Source organism: Alligator sinensis, unplaced genomic scaffold, assembly GCF_000455745.1.
Source record: "Alligator sinensis unplaced genomic scaffold, ASM45574v1 scaffold437_1, whole genome shotgun sequence".
Classification (NCBI taxonomy): Eukaryota; Metazoa; Chordata; order Crocodylia; family Alligatoridae; genus Alligator; species Alligator sinensis.
This window is the reverse complement of record NW_005842176.1, coordinates 1,365,079-1,382,374: the sequence shown is the minus strand read 5'-3', so window position 1 is coordinate 1,382,374 and position 17,296 is coordinate 1,365,079. Positions and strand designations below refer to the sequence as shown.

The 17,296-nt window shown below is 49.4% G+C and overlaps 1 non-coding gene across 1 annotated transcript; it reads left to right on the top strand.

The window, feature by feature from the left end:
• Positions 1–3,138: 3,138 nt before the first annotated feature.
• TRNAK-UUU lies at positions 3,139–3,211 on the top strand. Its single transcript has one exon. It is a non-coding gene; the product is annotated as a tRNA-Lys (tRNA).
• Positions 3,212–17,296: the final 14,085 nt, after the last annotated feature.

Below are 17,296 nucleotides of genomic sequence, written 5' to 3'. Positions count from 1 at the left end.
CCCTTAACCATACGAGTGGCCCTTCTCTGGACCCTCTCCAGGTTATCCGCATCCCTCTTGAAGTGCGGCGCCCAAAACTGCACGCAGTACTCCAACTGCGGTCTGACCAGCGCCCGATAGAGGGGAAGTATCACCTCCTTGGATCTGTTCGTCATGCATCTGCTGATGCAAGATAAAGTGCCATTAGCTTTTCTGATGACTGCGTCACACTGCCGACTCATGTTCATCTTGGAGTCCACTAGGACTCCAAGATCCCTTTCCGCTTCCGTGCCACCAAGCAGGTCATTTCCTAGGCAGTAGGTATGTAGACATATTCACAGAGTCCATGGAAAACATCTCCCACTGAAGGATCAGCTATATGCCTATAGCTATATGCCTCTCCCAGCCCAAGACAGGCAGCAGTCAATGCAGGTGGTATCCTGTGGTGTTGGGAATTCTACCTACTCTTCTACCCGGAGCAGGGAATAGTACAGCAATCTTTGAAGATAGAAACAGAAAACCAACCTTACTCTTTCAAATGAACAGCTGCCACTTTTACTGATGCACATTGGGAAAAGTCTCCAGGAGCACACTGCTATAAAGGAACTTGGGTCAGGGGTTCCTGGGGTGGAAGTGGCAGTCAGGAAGTTGCAGGGAAGTGGCAGTCAGGTCTGATAAATCTGAGCTTTGGCTGCAGGGCTAAGCAGGACTGCTCATCCCCTCAGCAGCAAGACAAACTGGCTGCACTAACAGCATTTTCCCAGCATTAAGAGATGCTGTGCAGTGTTCTCAGCAAGGTAACTCTCACGGCACAGCTGGTGGGCTGCGGAGCAAAAGGCCTCTGGGCTGCCCCTGGCTGAAGGCCAGGTACAGTCCCTGTCTCCAAGCCAAGGCTGCCTGAGTTCTCTGCCCATGTGTGAGCCCTATCAGCTGAGTTCCCCCAGGTCCCTGGGGCCCTGAGCTTACACACACAGAAGACCCCCCTGCCCTTACACAATTCTACACAGGAACCCAATGTTCTTACACACATATACATGCACACATACAGTCCACCCCTATCACCCACACAGCCACACAGATCAGAGCCCTCTTTCCTGATATCTTATTAACACCACTAGAGAGTGCCCTTGCCCATTCACACACACACACACGCACGTACCCTGGCCTTTACATACATATCCGAAGGCTCCTGTCCTTATAAACTCACACACACACACTATGCATGTGGCCCCAGCCTTTCACACTTTTATTCATGTGCAGCCCAGAGCCCTGCCATTTTACAGTGTGCCCTCCCAACACTCATGCAAACAGAATTCCCTTTTCTACTTCCTCCACACACTGCAACTCCTCTGCCCTTTAATGCACATGCCACCATAGCCCTTGTCTTGCTCCATACATATATCCTAACCAGCCAAAGGCTAGAAGACCAATTTGACTCAGTTCCCCACAAGTGCAGGAGCTCTGCGGGGAGCTGTAACCCGAAGGATCATTTCCTTAAGGCACAGCCACCCTTCCTGGGCTCCCATCTCTTCAAAACTCCTACTCTGCAGTGCGTCCTTGACTAATCGCCTGAGTTCATTGAAATCAGCTTTCCTAAAGTCTAGCACTTTCACCCTACTCGTTACCTTACCCACTCGACGTCTTATGGTGAATTCTATTATTCACCATTGTTGAATCAGGGGACCAATTAAAAGGTCCGAATTGATTCAAAGCTCCTGCGCTGAGCCACCCATCTCACTGTGCCCGTCCACCTGCCAAGCTCCAAGTGCCTCCTTGGGGGCGCCTCATGTCTGAGGTGCCACCGCCACTACCCAGGTGTCTAGACTGTCTCTAGGCCTTGTGCCCCCTGGGGTATACAGGCCTTGTAGTTCTTGAGGATGCTGGATCCACTGCAAAAGCTTGGGGTGCTTCATCTAGCCTGAAGCACAAAAAGCAGTGGTGATGTGTAGGGGGTGCATGTGCACCTCCTGAGAGTGCTAGTGTACCCCCTGACAGCCAGCACTCCCCACTTAGGTGATGGGCAGGGGGGGCAGATGGGAGTGTCAATACTGCCACTGCGTGCGCCAGCTGGGGAGTGGGGGTGCCAAGAGAAGCACCGCTGGCACTTCTGGGAATGCTGCTGGCCCCACTTGCATTTCTGGGTCGGTGAGATCAGCCACAGGGGGACCCCCCGCTCACTGACTGTCTGCGTGCCCCCCTGACTCAGGTGGCACCAGTCACCCATGACAAAAAGTAGCCTCCTTTAGTTAGCCAGACCAAGGGGGCACAAAGGAACGCATTTCCCAACAAGTCCACCATGTTTGGTACAGTGAAGAACTTTATTGGTTACAGAGGGAAGGCTTGGGGAAGGGTGCAGGATAGAGAAGTATTACAGAATAATTGTAGAGTAAACAGGGTGGCCAGCAGCCTTTGATCACACATCTACTTTACAGCAAGCTATATATCTAGTTAGGTTTCGAGTCGCTTACTCACAAGGATCCTCCAGAGGCTGATAGAGCTTTCCTCTGGAGACAGGCAGTTCATATTGTGTCCATGTGGTGTGTGTCAGAGACAGAGAGAGAATGCACGACAGATGTTTAGCAGCAGGGGCTGCTTCTTCTTTCTGGGAACCCCTTTTATCCCCTATTGCGACCTCATCACTAAGGTCCCACCAGGAGCAGCCCCATTGGCTGGTGACCAGTGCTTTCAGATGACCTAAGATTGACCAGGTGAGAGATCTAGTCACCTGACCTACAAGGGCGAGATAGGAGACAAAGGGAGCAAGTTCCCCCCTCCCTCAGGAATGTCTCCAGCCCTGTTTCCATGGAGACCAGGCGCATCCAGAGTTTCTGACCAGAGCGGGACAGGCAGGCAGAGAGGTTGATTCCTCCACACAGGCACCTGAGGTAACTAGTCAATTGGCCTGATTTCTCAGGACATATGAGAGCACCTCTCCTGTTGCCCCCATCCTGCTTGCTCCTCTTCCAGGTCTCCTGCTTCTTCACTTACCTTGGGGCTTTGGTCTCCATGCCCCTGGCGAGCCTAGTTTAAAGCCCTTCTCACTAGGTTAGAGAGCCTGCCTGCAAAGATGCTCTTCTCTCTCTTCATCACATAGATCCCATCTCTTCCCAGAAATCCTTCTTCTCAGAATAACATCCCAGTAGCCAAAAAAAGCCATGAGCCTGGATAGCTCAGTTGGTAGAGCATCAGACTTTTAATCTGAGGGTCCAGGGTTCAAGTCCCTGTTCAGGTGTTGCTTTTGGGGCTCGACGTGTATAAATCAGCAGGTCTGGATGTTCTTCATCCAAGGGTACTGAGGGAATCGGTAGAGGTCACAGAAGGGCCCCTGGCATGGCTGTATGAGTGTTTGTGGTGCTCTGGCCAGGTCCCAGAGGACTGGGAAAGGGCCAGTGTGGTCCCCATTTATAAGAAGGGAAGAAATGAGGTAACTATCAGCCAGTTAGTCTCACCTCGGTCCTAGGGAAGACTTTGGAGAAAATTATCAAGGAACACATCTGCGGAGGCCCAGTATCAGAAGTAATGCTCAGGGGCAACCAACACGGGCTCATTGCAGGTAGATCCTGCCTGACTAACCTTGTTTCCTTTTACGACCAGGTCACAAAGTCCTTGGATGCGGGCATTGAGGTGGATGTCGTCTATCTGGACTTCAAGAAGGCCTTTCACTCTGTTTCTCACCTCATTCTCATAAAAAAATTAGGCGACTGTGATATTGATGGGTGGCAAATTGGCTTGATAGTCACGCCCAGAGAGTGGTGGTGGACAGGTCATTTTTGACCTGCAGGGATGTGGGCAGTGGAGTCTCACAGGGCTCGGTCCTCGGCCCTGTGTTATTCAATATCTTTATCAGAGACTTGGAGGTGGGCATGGAAAGCACACTGTCCAAATTCATTGATGACACAAAGATGTGGGGAGAAGTGGGCACACTGGAGGGGAGGGATAGAATCCAACTAGATCTAGACAGGTTACAAACTTCAGTAATTAGGGGAAATGCTGTAACATAACTGAGGAAGACAAAACATAAAATAAAGGTTCAAAATGCACTAGCTCCTATCACTTCACGCACAAACCTGGGCAGTATGTACTTTTCAGTCCACAGTTGGTTACATTGGCTGGCAATTTCCTGGATTGAGCAAACCACTCCTTAGTCTCCTTCCAGAGCTCTGGCTCTGCAGCAGCCAGGAAGCATCACCGTCTCTGTGGTGAAGCTCCTCCCTGGACCATCTCCAAAGGTCTCAGCTTTGCTGCTGACCCCTTAGTGAGATTGCCTATGCCCCACAGTTCCAGCCTTTCATGTGGCAGACTCCCTCTGTCTCCACTCTCTTGGGCTTCAGACACACGGGCTTCAATGGCCTCCAGCCAGCTGCAGGTTGGTGGGCACTCGCACACACTCTGACCTTCCAGGCTCCCCTGCTCATATCTCTGCCCCCACATTCTCAGGAAATGGTCCTTTTCAAAAACCACCAGAGTCTGGATGAGCCAGACCACCTTTCCAAAACCTTCCTCCATAGGAGGGGCACCTTCTTTTTGTCAGTCCATACCCAACCTCCCTACAATTGAATGGTTCCCCATCAGCATCAAAACAATACTCCAAGAAAAAGAATGCATTCAATGTGGATCATCGGAGTCTTAAAAGGCAAGCCATACGGGGAAAGGCTAAAGGATCTGGGACTCTTCAGCCTGAAGAAAAGAAGGCTGAGAGGGGACCTGGTAGCAGCTTACTGCTACACTAGGGGCATACATCAAGGGCTTCCCTGCCTGTGGCAGGGGGTCAGGCTAGATGATCTGATCAGGTCCCTCCTGACCCTAGCTACTATGAAACTATGAAACTTCAAGAGGGATGTGGCTAACCTTGAGAGGGTCCAGAGGAGGACCACTCACATGGTCAGGGGGCAGCAGACCAGGCACTACAGAGATAGACTAAAGGGCCTGAATCTATTCAGCCTCCTCAAGAGAAGACTGAGAGGGGATCTGGTGGCCATCTATAAACTCACCAGGGGGGATCAGCAGAAAATAGGTGAGGCTCTGTTCCTCCGGGCACCGCCTGGGATAAAAAGGAATAAGGGCCACAAATTGATTGAGAGCAGGTTCAGGCTTGATATCAGGAGGAATTACTTTACAGTTAGGGCTGCCAGGCTCTGGAATGGGCTCCCAAGGGAGGGGGTGCTCTCCCCTACCTTGGGGGTCTTCAAGAAGAGGTTGGATAGATATCTGGCTGCAGTATTGTGATCCCAGCACTTGTTCCTGCCCAGGGCAGGGGGTTAGACTAGATGATCTGTTCAGGTCCCTTCCGACCCTAGAAACTATGAAACTATAAGCCAAAACCCTGCTGGCAACACCACCTGCGCAGCCAGGTGTTGATCTGCAAGATGCATCTGCTCCTGCCCAGGCCCTTTCTTTTGACTGGAAGGATCAATGAGAACACAACCTGAGCCCCATACCCCCTCACCTTGCACCCAGAGCCTAGTAGAGACTTTTCATATGTCCAGGGTCTCCTCTGGCAGTATCATTGGTGTCCACATGGAGAAGCAGCATGGAGTAGTAGTGAAAGTGCTGGATGAGTGTTCTTCTGTCCCAATCAACATAGAAATGTTGGTCTGGAAAGGACATCCTGTGATGTGGAATCCAGTTCCCTGCTATTACTGGAAACTAAGTCCTAGAATATCTTTCATCAAGTGTTCCTGCTCCCATCTTAAAACTAGTTATTTTCTCCCACTACTCCTACTGGGATCTGTTCCAGCACCTTGCTGCTTCCGTTGAGAAACATCCTTCCAATTTTCAGCCTACATTTATTCGTGGCCTGTTTATCCCTATGGGTCTCTGTGCCAACACTGTTGTTTCGCTTAAAGTAGAGCTTCTCCCCTCCCTGGTGACTACCTAGAAGCATAGTCATTGCCAAAATGGATCGGGTCAGATCTCTATATTTGGAGATGCTATCTCTGGCAGCTATCGGCTGCTTCAGAAGAAGGTTCAAGTACCCTTGTGTAACAGAAGTCTCAACCCCAGTTACTGAAGGGAGCCAGGCAGTTAATTAAGTAATGGCCACAGGAAATGGCAGAGGTAGTCTGCAGGGAGGCCTGGAAGATTACTTAATTAAACCTTCAGATAACAGTAAAAAAATTAACATTCTATAGGCTAAGTCAAAGAATCATGGAATCATAGAAAATTATGGTTGGAAGGGACCTCAGAAAGTCATCTAGTCCAAACCCCGCCTCAAAGCAGGACCATCCCGAACTAGATCATTCCAACCATCCCCAACAAGGCTTTGTCAAGCCGGGCCTTAAAAACCTCCAAGGATGGAGATTCGTCCACCTCTCTTGGCAACCTGTTCCAGTGCTTCACCAGCCTCCTAGTGAGAAAGTTTTTCCTAATATCCAAATTTAACCTCCCTTGCTGCAACTTGAGACCATTGCTCCTTGTTCTGTCATTTGTCACCACTGAGAACAGTCTACCTCCATCCTATTTGGAACCACTCTTCAGGTAGTTAAAGGCTGCTATTAAATCTCTTCTCAGTCTTCTCCTCTACAGACTAAATAAACCCACTTCCCTCAGCTGCTCCTCATTAAGTCACGTGCCCCAGCCCCTGAACCATTTCCATTGTTCTCCACTGGACTCTCTTCAAATTGTCAACATCCTTTCTATAGTGGGGGGCCCAAAACTGGACACAGCACTCCTGGGGCACTTGTACACATGACGAAAATTGCCCTTTTTTGTGGTTTAATTGCATCACACTTTACATGCGCAGGGTTTTTTTTTTGCAGTTTAAATAAGTTTGTTGTGATGCAAAATAAACCACATCCTGACACATTTTAGTTTGCATCAATGCAAATTGCAACGATATACCCACTGAACTGTCATATGTACATGTGAATTCACTGAATGAGGTGTAATGAGCTCCTTTATCCACCAGATGCCATTACAATTTTTGTGCAGTGAGTCCCTTTGTCCACCAGATGTCACTTCAATTTGCAGGTAATCCACCCCTGCTTCATACAAGGAATACAAACCCATCTGGTTGCTTTACCCAGGTGTCTGGGAGTGGTATAATTTCCCATGAAAACATGGGTGACTGGTGTGTCCTGGCTCTGGGGTGCCATCAGTGGCCGATTGCCAATGGAGGGGTCCTCCAGCAGGTGATCGCAGACCTGGGGGGACGGAGAGGGGGGCAGTGTCTGATCGCTGATCGCCAACCCCAAAAGCACTGGTGGCAAACAAGAAGTGACACCAAAAACACTGGAAGTGCCACTGGCACTTCTCGAGCGTGCACCAGCCAGCACTCCCCACTCCCTGGCTGATGAGAGCCAATTTCAGGGAGGGGCACCTTGCCCCCTGTGCCCCACCCCCATGCATCACCTATGCACTAAAAAGCAAATTGCAGCCACCTGCTCCCAGCACTGCAGGCAGCTCCAGGAAGTGGACACCACCTGCATGGACACCCCTGCCCATCCAGCATTTCCCTGGCCAGGGTTCCCACCTGGGCCTTGCTGCCCCTGACTTCCCAGGGGGGGCCCTGATTTCCAGTGGCACCTTCGGCCCATAATCCACCACTGCTTCATGCAAGGAATATAAATCTGCCTGGCCACTTTACACAGGCAGCTGGGAGCAGTTTCATTTCCCACTAAAATAGAAAATTGTGGAGGGGAGCTATGCTCTACAAAGAAGCTTTCTGCAACTGTTACATATTATGCTGGAGACAGCGAGTATTTTAAATGGCCTGGTGCCACTGGCGGGGGACTTCTGGAGAGTCGCGGTGGGGAAAATAACCTTTGCCAAACTCGGTGACCTAGGCACTGTGACCCATTGACCTAGACATTGCTCTGAGCATCCTCTGGCCAACCAACCGACTGACTGCCCCCCCCCCGATGTGCTGACCCTCTGGGACATCGCCTCCCCCTTCCCTGGCATTGGGTCAAGCACAAGCCTTGGATCTGGCATGTATTTGAAACCTCAGTCACCAGGGTAAACCATCAAAAGTGTCTTCCCTCGTAAAACTAAAGCTCGGCTGTAGGTGAGGGGGCTTGCACACCAGAAAAATTGTTATGATGTCTGCATGCTAGAACCTGAAATTCTGGAATTGTTCAATGCTATACTGCTTTAAACAGCAAATGATGCCCTTTGTGATGGCCAAGACTCTGGTCAGCGATGTCCAGAGATTCCCCTGGTGACATAGAGGCATGGTGTTGTGTGGGCCAAAAAGGATTTGCAGTCATCATTGCAGCCAAATAGCCAGTTCCTTCTTTCAGCCATTATACTTAGCAGAGCCTAATCTTCCACCCAACTCCATTTATTCACTTACCGGTTTAATGTAAGTCAGGCAAGCAGCTTTCTGTGTGGCTGCTTGAGTGTTAAGCACGTCTGCTTCATGGTTAATGCGTCAGTTCTGTCAGTATTCATTCCCTCACTGGCTATGGAAGAAACTGAGAGCAAGAACTAGTGTCTTCACACATGGGTCACTGGTGGGTAGCCCGCTGTTGTGCCATGTCCTGAAGGGGACCCTGTAGGCATCTATTGTGGGCCTAGACATCGGTACATGGTGCATTGATTAGCTACATTTTTTATGCCAAAACTTGCAAAAAACCATCCAGAACAAGTATGCCCATAAGATACAAAGTTGCCAGCTTAGCACCAGCATGTCTGGTGTCCACACTTTGTTCACCAAAAAAAGGGCAGTGGAGGGACATCCCTGGAACCATTCACCTCAAGACTTACAAATTGAGGGCACAGATCCCTAGGTACCCCTTACTGATCCACGATGTCTGAGGCTGGGGAGAGAAGAGAGTAGGCCAGGGCCTGTAGGACTAGGATAACTTGGTCCTATGCAGAAACCAAGAGCCAGATGTGGGCACTGGGGGATCCTGAGGTATTGCACCAGTTCGTCAACATCCTGGACAACATACGGGCAAACTGGCACATTTACATTTACTTTGATGTGTCCAGGAGACTTTCTGAGCAGGGGCACACCAAGATGGTGGCTCAGTGCTGGGTCAAGGCCAAGATTCTGCAGGCTGCTTTCCGCCATGATGTTTAAAGAGCACAGCGGCAAGGCACTCCAGTGCACGATGTGTCACATTACAGGTACCTCCATCCACTAATGCAGGTACTCGTATGCTCTCCACACGGCACAGACAGAGGTCTCCAAGCCATCCTCTGCTCTGGAGACCTTGCCAACCACGGCTGTGACTTGAGCTGGCTCAAGCAAGGAAGATAGTGGCAGGGGACAAGTCAGGGCAATTGCAGATTCCTCTGAGGAGGAAAGACCCACAACCTTGACCTCCACACCCAGCATGTGAAACCCTCTTGGGACCCTTTAAGTCACCTGTCACCTGAACTGACATCAATGATTAGGCTGGGCTGTGAGGTGAAGGTGGTGGGGAGATTGGGTTGGTGTAGGACACTATTTCAAAGACCCCATGAGTTAGTGGGCAGTGCAGGTCAACTCACAATAGGGAGGCTGTGATGGGCAATGGTTTGCAGCCACTTGGGGCCTGCAACCCCCTGCAGCTAATCAACCCCTTCCTGATCATTTTTGCTCAAATGCTACTTATCCACTGGCAAGATCTGCTGAGTGCAGAGGTCTCAAAAAGGACTCTAACTCCAGCATTTCTTCATTTTCAGCTCTGTTTGGTACGCCACCACTGAGCAGACACAGGCCAGATAGGCATGCTGTCAATGATGCCTGGACAGATAGTTCATAAGCAACATCAATAGCTGCACCATGTGGCTGTGTGAGAATGCCAGGCAGGTCCATCTCATCAGTCGCCGCTTATCAGTCAGCCACCACGGCAGGAGGCATTCCCGGACAAGGGGATGAGAATGGCAGTCAAACTTGGAAACCAGGAGGCCTTCCCATACCAGGGCAAAAGAACAGGAGTCAAGCTGAGAAAGTTAGAATTCTTGTTGCTTAACTGTTATAAAAGTTGTTGATTATTGCTCACTGTTTGTCATTATAAAAGTTGTTGATTATTGCTCACTGCTTATTGTTACCTTGTAAATGCTGTTTTGGGGGGAATTGCTAAATTATGGAAATTATGCTTAATATATCAATTGTGTTTAATTATGTAAATAAAGGTTTCTATATGCTTGACTTCATGTTCCATGTATGTGTTTCCTTACCAGTGAGGTGCACTGTTGAGTTTAGGAGGGGCTGTGGGTGGGGAGGGGCAGGGAGACCCTCCCAACAGGTGCCCAACACCCAGTTCTTCCCAACATCCCTAACCTCCCTGAACCCAGGGAGTCTTGGGACTGTGCAGTCACCATTTGCTTTGACCAGCAAATGAAATTACTCCTGGGCACACACATTAACCAGCCAAATGGTTATTAATTCCTTGCATGACCCAGGCTAGAGGCTGCAGTTCTGTGACCAGGTAGCTGCAATTTGCTTTTTAGTGGGTAATGAAACTGCTCCCTTCTGGCTGCCTGCATAAAGCAGTTAACAGTTTTTTTATTTCCTTGCATGAAGCAGGAGTGGATTATGGGCCAATGGTGCACCTGGCAATCCAGGAGCCAGGAGCTGCAGGGCCCAGGCATGCACCCTGGCCAGGGCCATGCTGGGTGGCTGGGGGTGTCTGTGCAAGCAGTGGCTGCTTCCAGGAGCTGTCTGCTGCCTGCAGTCCTGGGACCAGGCTGCCACAATTTGCTTTTTGGTGGGCCATGAAACTGCTTTTGGCCTCCTGCAAAAGGCGGCCGAGCAGTTTTGTATTCCTTCATTAAGCAGGTGCAGATTATGGACCAATGGGGACACTGGCAACCAAGGCCACCCCCAGGGAGAGCCAGGGGCAGCATGAGCCAGGCAGGTGGAGCCACGGCTTGCCACAGCTCCTGTGACTGGGCGGGTGCCCTTTATTGTGACCAGCAAATGAAAGCACTTTAGGGCATTCACTTTAGGGCATCCAAGAGGTTATTAATCCCTTGCAGGAACCAGGGGCTGATGGTGCTGTAGGAAATCAGGGCCCCCCAGGGGCAGCACGGCTTAGGCAGGCATCCTAGCTGCAACCATCCATGGCATCCATGGGGGTCCCTGATGGCAGCAGCTTTCCGGGAATGTCTGCTGCCAGGAGACACCATGGGCAGCTCTGCTCCCATGCCCTGCTGTTTACAGTCAAACACGCCCCAGCTTCAGTCCACAGGTGGGCCAGTCCTCTCATTACTGCAATGTATCTGAAACAAGCCAGTGTATGTTTAGCTTGGCTTACATCCTCCACATCCCCCCAAACCAGGCATGTACAACCCTTCCCATAACAGCAGGCAGACATGGATTTCCTTCAAAAAGGAAATTCCTTTTTATTTGACCAAAGCAGTTACTTTATTGACAATAACCCAAGCAGACCCAAAATAATGCAGGATGCCCACTCCCTGATTTCCTAAAGAAGCAGCAGCACTACCAACTAAGAACCCCTCACCAAGCAGTATTACCTGAACACCAGCAGCGTTACCAGAACCCCTCACCTGTCATATGCTCTTCTTTCCTGGCCATGTACCCTCTGTCTGACCCTCCCCTTCTGCCCTAAACTGTAGTGGCACTCTCCTGATCCTAATGGAGTTGGGACACCCTTCACTTGCAGACAGTGTGGGTATCCCTGAGGTTGACATGGGGTGGGGGGGCAGGGACAGCAGCCTCATTGTGGGTTACCTCCTGGATAGAGGCAAGCTTACTGGATCTTGTAAGCGTGGTCCAGGGGTGGGGAGGTGCTTACAATCCGGGGCCTTGGTCACGCACCTGAGGATCTCCTCTCAAAACACTAACTCTGAGCAGTGGGTCTCCTCAAGGTTGGCATGGCACCATTAGGCCAGCCTAAGGAATTGTTCTGTGCTGTCTATGATATCTCTTTGCAATTCCCTAGCACCGGTCATACTTTCCATATCCCTGTCTTAGCCTCTCTAAGCATCTCCCAGATTTCATCCTGCCAGTCATTCACAGTGTTCCCTTGTGATTCTGTAGCCACCACAAAAACCTCCATCATTCTCTCCCTGGAGCATCACTGCCTGTGGCAGAATTCACACATTCACTGTGCTACAATGAGAGCTGGTGTCCATGGTTCAGGCACACCTCCCCAACTTCCATTGGGTGCAGTAGCTGGTAACAGGAATGGGAACACAAAGTGTTCATGGTCAAAGATCTCATCTCCACTTGCTAAACGAAGTAAAGGTTAACCCCTGCCTAAGCAACTTGCAGAAAAACCACAGCACATCCAGCCCACTGGAAGCAAAACATTGTATGCCTGCTATGGTCCCATAAATCAATATAATGCCCCATCCCCGAAACTTCCAATCCCCAGGCATGGATCCTCTGGCGTCTCTGGCACTAAAACCAATCTTTGGGTCTCTGGAACTTCTCCCGTGTCACACAAGCCCGGGAGGGGAACGGGAGTGGGGAAGACGGACAGGACAGTACAGTTTCATCCAATGTGTCCTCCTCCTCCTCTGTGTTCTGCAGTCAAATCATTAGGGAAAGTGATTCCCTGATCAGGATAACTAGATCTGGGATGTCCCTGTCTACCAGCTCCTACAAGCAGTGTCCCATTCCTCTGACGTGTTTCCTATAGGAGTGGCAGGACAGTCTGGACTCTTGACTAGGTGTGGCCTCCTGAACCCCTGTTGTCCCGAATAAATGGAGACAAGTCTCACCTGCATCCTTGGTGAGAATGACAGATGGCTGGTCATAGAATGGTGCAATTGTCTGTCCTGACCCAGAACGAGAGTTCTTGTCCTTGGCCCAATGAAAAGCACATTTCAAGGCCTTGATCTTGCTGTGGCACTGTATCCAGTCCCGGTTGTGCTTGTGCACCTTCATTTCTTTAGCAATAGCCATATAGAATAGCTTATTTAATCTATTTTCCAGCTGCTCAAAGATCTTTTCTTCCAACCAAATATCAATCAAATCTTTAAGTTCTTCCCAGGTCCAGCTGGGGCCCTGATTTATGGATGTATCTGGCTCCTGCTCTGTACCCTAGAGACTTGATTTGTTCTTCAGCATCACCATCGTGTACTTATTCATGGCCAAAATGAGTCAAGAGAGGGCTTGCTATGCTGCCACCAGAGTCATGAGATGCTTTCTAGTAAAGGCTGAGAGCAGTTATATAAACATGTGTTTAAAGAACCTTTTCTGAAATTCCACATATGCATACCTATGAAGGCGTGAACTGTGTCTCAGTACTGGCAGCCAGGGGAATCTGCTCTAGTGACATTTCCTAACAAAACACTGGTGATATACATAGCCTGCCCCAAATTGCCCCCCATTGTTCAGAAGGATAGATCATAGTGGCTCTCTGCCAACCACACCCAGAAGTCTTTGCCTGGCAGCTCTCCCTTCACGCACACACCCCCTCTCCCCAGTGTCCCACCTATCAATCGCTCAACTGTTCTGGAGGTCTATTTGGTTTGATGGGAGGGAAAAAGCAGGGTTCATCCACTGAGTGTTCAGTTCAGCATCCCCCTTTTTACCACTGAGTACTTGATGGATTTCAGGGGGAATCGCCAAGATCCTAAAATTCCAAGTTTAGGGAGGAGGGTCAGTTAGAGGAACCTGATGTGTTTGGGAATTTAAGTGGAGCACGGCTGTTAATGCTGCACTATTCCAAAACTAGGTCCAGGGTGATTTCGGACCATTGTGAGTGAGATTACTTGATGGTTCTGGCCCCTCAATGCCTGGCATAGGTGTTGATGTGCTAATGGCAGCTACTCAAAAATAACACCAACACCAGACACCCACATTTCTTCCCTGGCTTATTCCAGGGTAGGGTACATTGCTAGGGTGATACTTCTTTGTTGGTCTATTCATCGGTCCAGTAAATGCCATTATCTGCTCCTCTGGGCATATGACAGTTTTCTGGGCTCATCCTACACCCCATTCTCTGCAGCCCAAACGCTCTGCTGAGCAAATGCCCAGCCCAAGGCCTCCTAAGCTGTGTATGAATTGAAGTGTAAATATCATGGCACCCCAGAGATGTCCAACTACAGAATGAAGCAATCAATAATGTGGAGATGCTGCTGCTGACTGCAATGCAGGGTATGACGAACCTTTTATGAAGTTGCAAAGACATACCAGAACCTAACTGATGACTTTGAAACTTATGCTAAGCTTGGGCCTACTCACAAAAATTAAAATACAGAATAATAATGCTAACTACATATTGCAAGAAGATGCAAGTTCATGGCTAGGCCATCTAAGAAGGAATAATAAAGTATCTCTTCCAGCTTATCTTGTTATATTTAAAATGATTTTAAGCAGACTTTTAGTTGTTTGGTGTGTAACCATATGAAATGTCTATCCTTGATTAATTAGTATGGTAAATATGTCTTTTGCGACTAACTCATGTTTATGTGCAGGAAGAGACATTCTCCATATGTAATAGATATCGCCTCCTGATTTGGTATGTTTTTCCTGGCTGTTAATCAGTTTCTTAATATGTTTCAAACTGGATAACCTCTTGTTACCAAAGAAGGTAACTCATTCAAATTAAAAATTTCTGATAACCAGTAATGAGCAGGTTTTTCCTGTCAATTACTGCTTGGGACTCTCTCTTAATTTACACAACTAAAAGAATGCTTTGAAGATGCTAAACTAAGGGTATAAAAAGGCAGTAAAACAGCAAACAGCGCGTGCTTCAAGAGTAAGAAATCTCTCTAACACCAGTTGCTAAGGCACCCAACTTACTCAACAAGTTAAAAAAAAATAGACCGCCTCTTCGTCGCCTGTTTAGTAAGAAATCATCACCTTATAGTTAATTATTAGACATTAATTTAGTTTAAGCTCACTTAACTTCATTTTAAATACTTGTAGTAAATAAAGCCTTTCTGTCACTCATCAAACAAGGTGTCATGTCAATCCCTAGGCTAGTCCAGAATCCTAAGTTTTTATTTGCTAACACTAATCATGCCCAGCTATACCAAGTAATAGCCTGTGTGGTGGAGTGGAAGAACCAAGAGGCAGCCACAGATATTGTGGGCTCTGTGGATCAACCTAAACAGCAACAATTGCAGGGTCTGGGCCCACGCGAGCACCTCTGACTTGTGGGAGTGAATCGTACTGTCAACTTGGGGTGATTAACAATGGCTGGCGACATTCCTCATGAGCAAGGAGACATTTAATCACATAGTCTTAATGCTAGGGCTGCAAATGGTGCAGGAGACTGTCATGAGTCAGTCCATCACCCCGGACAAGAGGGTGGCTATGGCCATCATGAAACTGGCCACTGCTACCAGCCTCCATTACATCAGGAACCAGTTCAACATGGCTTCTTGCATGGCCAAGGTGGCAATACATGAGGTATGCCAGGTGCTGCAGGACATTGCTGCGAACAACTTTCTTTGCCTCCATAACCCCATGGAAGTTGTTGAAGGCTTCAAGGCCATGGCATTCCCTAAGTGCATGGGTGCACTGGACAGCACACATCCCAGGGTTATCCCCATCACAAGTGAGCCGGTCATTCACAAGCAGGAAGGGATTTGGGTCCTCCAAGCTATGGTGAATCACCAGGGCTATTTCACTAACATTTATACAGGCTGGACAGGCAGTGTACATGATGTTCATGTCGTTAGAAACTCATCGCTGCCTTGTATGATGAAGAAAGGCCAATATGTGCCTGGAGTCCCTGATAGAGTGATCTGGGGTGTTGCCATGCCCCTCCTTATCATAGCAGATGTGGCTTACCCCCTCCAGCCCTGGCTTATGAAGCCATATGGAGAACATATTACTGTCCCACAGAAGATGGCTTTCAACTATTGTCTCAGTGAATGCAGGATGACTGTTGAATGCACCTTTAGCCACCTGAAAGAGATAAGGAGTAACTTAGAGTAGTGGAACAGGGCTTGGAGCCCTAGTCCTGTAGTGAGGGGCTTGGGGCCTGATGTGAGGGTCCTGGGGCCCAGAGAGAGGTTGGAGCTGAGAAAGGCTCGGAGCCCAAGGATGGGGCTGGCTTGTGGCCTGAGGATGGGGCTTGGAGCCGGGAAAGGCTTGTTGCCTGGGGACGGGGCTTGGAGCCTGAGGATGGGGCTCATAGACCCAGAGATATATGTTGGGCTCCCAGCCCTATAGACAAGGGGATAAGGCTGGGTGTGAGGCCAGAATAGAGAACCCAGTGTGAGGGCGCTGAGACCTTGAGCTCTGGTGGAGAGCAAGAGTCTCACATGAGACTCTGGAGCTTGGGTGCCAGTACTAGCTAGCTGGAGAAAACATCTGTGAGGCATGGGCCATGTCAAGGGGAGGTCAGAGCATCTACAGAGGCTCTTGTCATCAGGGCAGGTAAAGGGCAGCCTCCCGCCTTGTTAACATCTTACAATCAGAACATCAAGGCATGGCAGTCCTGGGACTAGGTGGGTGCCATTTGCTGTGAAGGGCAAATGAAAGCGCTCCTGGGTGAACATGTTAGCCAGCAAAGGGGTGTTAATTCCTTACAGGAGCCAGGGGCGTATTGTGGGGCAATGGGGCCTCTGGAAACCAAGGTACCCCTTGGGGAGCCAGGGGCAGCATGAGCCAGGGAGGCACCCTGGGCAAGCCTATGCTGGGTGGGTGGGTGTGTCCGTGCAGCTGGTGGCCACTTCCCAGGGCTGCCTGCCGCCTGCAGTGCTGGGACTGGTCAGCCAAAATTTGCTCTTTACCAAGAGATGCAGCTTCTCCTGGCTGCCTGCATAAAGCAGCCAGGCGGTTTTATATTCCTTGCATGAAGCAGGGGTAGATTATGGGGTAATGGTGCCCTTGGCAATCAAGGCACCCTGGGAAGGGCCATGCTGGGCAGGCGGGGTTGTTCATGCAGGCAGTGGCCACTTCCCAGGATGCCAACATGGCCCGGGGAGTGAGAGGCACAGGTAGGACCCCTTGGGCAGCCAGGCAGAAGTGGCAAGGGGCCCGATCCTTCTTTTGGCAGAGTCTGACCACCATCCCCTGCACCCAGGGGGCAGCCTCTGAGCTGCAGTGGGGGACCAGGTCCTTACCCCGTGTGGTGGCAATTTAAAAATGCATGTTAAAAAGTAATAAAATTAGAGAAATTACACTTAATTAAATTTATTAAATTTATGAAATCGCAACAGTTTCAGTGAATTGTACATGTCAGCAACCTGCGAGCTGCAGATCACCAACCAGCCTGTAGCAGGGATTAGTGGTTTGGCAGTGCTCCCTGCTGTAATTCAGTACCAGAGAGATCAGAGGGGTGGATTGTTATGTGGCGCCCCCTGCAGTAATTTGCTTTGAATAGCATGCTGAAATTTATTTGATTTAAGAGCCATCACTTGTACATATTGATGGAACAAATTAAAATACACCATGTCAATTTTAATAAACCCATTTAGTTTAGTGAGGATTAAATCCCCATCACATGTACAAGTG